We start from the raw sequence: 3,639 nt of genomic DNA on the forward strand, positions 1-3,639 counted from the left end.
AGAATCCTGGGATCATGACCTGAGCCGAAGGCAGTGGCTTAACCCACTGAGCCACCCAGGCATCCCAAATACATAAACAAAACCTTTAAAAATACTAGCATTGTGCAATAAAAACATAAAGGGTAAAATTCACACTAAAAATTTGAAATTAATTTTTCTTTACTTAGAACAATATTAGATAGCAAATTTAAAAAACTCAAGACAAGTCGAGAGAGAGACCTTGAAAGAAGGGAAAAAAACCTCATGTATTCCTGTGTGCATATGTGGGGGGGGAGAGGGTTGTAAAATATATATAACATAAAATATGCCATTTTAACCATTTTTGAGTGTACAGTTCAGTATCATTAAACACCTTCAAATCATTGTGCAACTATTCCCACCATTCAACTCTAGAATTTTTTCATCTTCCCAAACTGAAACTCTACCCATTTAATGATACCTCCCATCCCCCCATCCTCCCAGCCCCTGGCAACCACCCTTCTTTCACTTTCTATAAATTTGACTACTCTCAGGACCTCACATAAGTAGAATCACTAGTTGTCCTTCTTCTTCTTCTTCTTTTTAAGATTTTACTTATTTTTGTGTGAGAGAGTAAGAGCACTCCAGCATGAGCGGGCGGAGATGGGGGGCGTTGGCCAGAGGGAGAAGCAGACTCACTGGTGAGCAGGGAGCCCGATGTGGAATTGGATCTCAGGACTCCAAGATCATGACCTGAGCTGAAGGCAGATGCTTAACCCCTGAGCCACCCAGGTGCCCACTCTTTGACCTTCTGTGTCTGGCTTTACATGTACCTTTAACAGAACTTTTTCCCTGTTTTTTGACCAAGAGGCTGGCATTTTTCTTTTTGCACTGAGTCCCACAGAGTCTGTAGCCTGCCCAGCTGAGGAAAGCGCTTCTCTTAGCCCTTCTCTTTTCTTGCCACACAAGAGGTATGACTTGTGTTTTGGAAATACATTATCTGCTTCTCCTTTTAGAGCATGGGCTCCCTTAGAGTAACTGGGGACTGCAGCTTCCCCATAACTCCCAGAGGCCTCACAGAGCAGCGGGTCTCCTCTAGCTGCTGCCCCCAGCTCTAAGCTCACCTGGCTTGAGAAGTACAGAGAATCCTCCAGACCCCATGCAGGGGTTTCATTTGGCTTCTGAAGCACATCTAAAATTGAAGGGCAGAAGGTCACGCTGAGAGCAAACAATGCTCAAGATCTGGGAAAATTGCATAAATAGTTAAAATGAAAATTACCCAGGGAAAGCTTTTTCTTGTTACTTTTCTGCATTCTTATGAAGGAGGATGGGATTCCTGCTCTAATGTCAATCCCAAATGTCTCCCCGGTTTGCCTCACCTCCACAGGGTTTCTCTGGGCCCACTGGAAGCATCCACAAAACACTTTTGGTAATCTGTCCCAAAGCCGCACCTGCCTAAGAAAGGGTTGTGGAAAACAGCTCTAATCTTGGTTATAGATTCAGTTCTAGTGGCCTCCAAATTCTGCAATTTCTTTCTTTCTTTCTTTCTTTCTTTTTTTAAGATTTTACTTATTTATTTTTTTATTTGACAGAGATCACAAGTAGGCAGAGAGGCAGGCGGGGGGGGGGCGGAGCAGGCTCCCTGACAAGCACAGAGTCTGATGTGGGGCTTGATCCCAGGAACCTGGGATCATGACCAGAGCCAAAGGCAGAGGCTTTAACCCACTGAGCCACCCAGGTGCCCCCAAATTCTGCAATTTCTATGGAAAAAGCAAAGAGGTGAAATCTCTTTTGCCGCAAGGGGGTTGTCTTATCTTTCTCAGTGGGGAAGTTTTTCTCCAAGCCAGCCACGGGCTTTTGAGCTGATGAGGGCCCTGGGAGCAGCTCTTCACACTCACCAGATCTTTTACCCAGATACAGTTGATCAGGCAAGGAGCTTCTCTGCAGTCTTAGGGCTAGTTTCTAACATAAAGCAATCCTGAAATTGCTTTATGTTCCTTTCAACAGAAAATCAGGAACAGTAGAAAACTGGACCATTTTTTCTGCCCAAGTGATCTTAGCTGGGGCACCTGGGTGGCTCATTGAGCAGCTGGCTTCACCACCTCCTTCTCGAACAAATCAACCTGCTGTGCCTGGGCCAGAGTGGGGTGGGGGGAGGTGGTCTTTTCTCTACCTGGAAGGAAATTATTTAATGCTGGGAGAAAACAGGTTGAGTGATGGGAAAAAGACCCCAAATGCCTCCTCAGGTTGCTGGGATGATACTAAGGAGGACGTGCCCACACCAGACCTGGGAGACTAGCTTTGTCTCCTTGCCCAACAGGAGACTGACAGTCACTTTTGGATTTATAATCAAATTGACTAAAGAAATTTTTTCAAGGGCATCTCAGATTCAGCCCTGAGATGCCAGTGGCAATCTTTGTGACTTGGATCACAAATCTTTGTGACTCTTACACGGACACTGACAGGGCAAATCTCTGCCAGACCTGAGGAGTCCCAAGTCCCAGTCACTCAACACTCCTAAGGCCAGTCCTAATGGATGGGCAGGTTGCTGGCAGTATTTGGCATTCTGCATCACATCACAGTCTCAGGGGGAAGTGGAAGGTCTATAAGGACACTGTCCTCCATCTCCAGAGTCACTTGCTCACCCAAAGACAGAGCACAGCCCAGGACCCCATTGTCTATCATGACTGGAGGCAACAGGATGCCCATAGATCCTATTCCATGTTTTTAGACAGCAGCTCTTGGGATAAATGTCCTTTGCTGCCCTGCGCTTGGCTCCAAGTCTAGTAAGTGGTCTCTGACCTTGTTCCTGGTCAATCCAAGACAGGATTGACTCTGTCTTGGTCACCTCTCCTGGTCTCCATACTTGCTAAACTGTGGCCACTGATCCAGCCTATCTGACCCAGGGACCAAGGACAGCATCTAAATGAAGTGTCTACTGAAGGTGAAACCCGTCCTTTGCTGGTTCTCGGTGCTCCCATCCATGCATTGGCATTGGAGTTGGAGCCCAATGGAGTTGACAGAGAAGTCAAACCACCACTTGTCCAGGCCATGAGGAAAGAGCAACCTGGATCTTCTCTCAGAGATTAGTTCATGAAAAAGGTACGGAAAGGCCTCCACCCGCACTGGCAGCTCTCACAAGGGCAACTGTATTGACAGGCCCATGGGCATTTGCACCTTCTACAGAGATGTCCTCAGACTCCTGTTCTTTCTGGCCCCTGAGTTTGGATTTTTGAAGCACACAGATGCTCTGGCTTGATGGTCTTCCCGTACTTGCAAGTTGAGTCACGAGAGTCCTTCCCAGCAGGAGGGAGGGCACGCTCTCAAGGAGGACCCTGAGGATGGCCAGGTAATGACTTCCTCCTGGAGAATCACTTCCCCCCGTGACAGTCCAGGAGTGCCAATGCCCTGGTCAGAGCCAGCACAGTGGGAAAGGCCTAGAAGCCCTTCCTCTGTGCTCTACTAGGGCTCTGTTTGATCACGCTGTGTATCTGCCCTTCTCTCCTCCCTGTGAGAGATGAAGAGAACAGGATCCACCTGCTTAGTTTTTGACTGGAGAATTATGGATTTTGAAAATACAAATCTAAATGAGGCTATATATTAACAGGAACAGAAAGGTACATAACTCTAGTTTTAACACCAAGGAGGAAAAAAGGGCCAGAGAAAAACAAAAAAATGCTC

This window comes from Mustela nivalis, assembly GCF_964662115.1.
Source record: "Mustela nivalis genome assembly, chromosome: 9".
NCBI classification, from domain to species: domain Eukaryota; kingdom Metazoa; phylum Chordata; class Mammalia; order Carnivora; family Mustelidae; genus Mustela; species Mustela nivalis.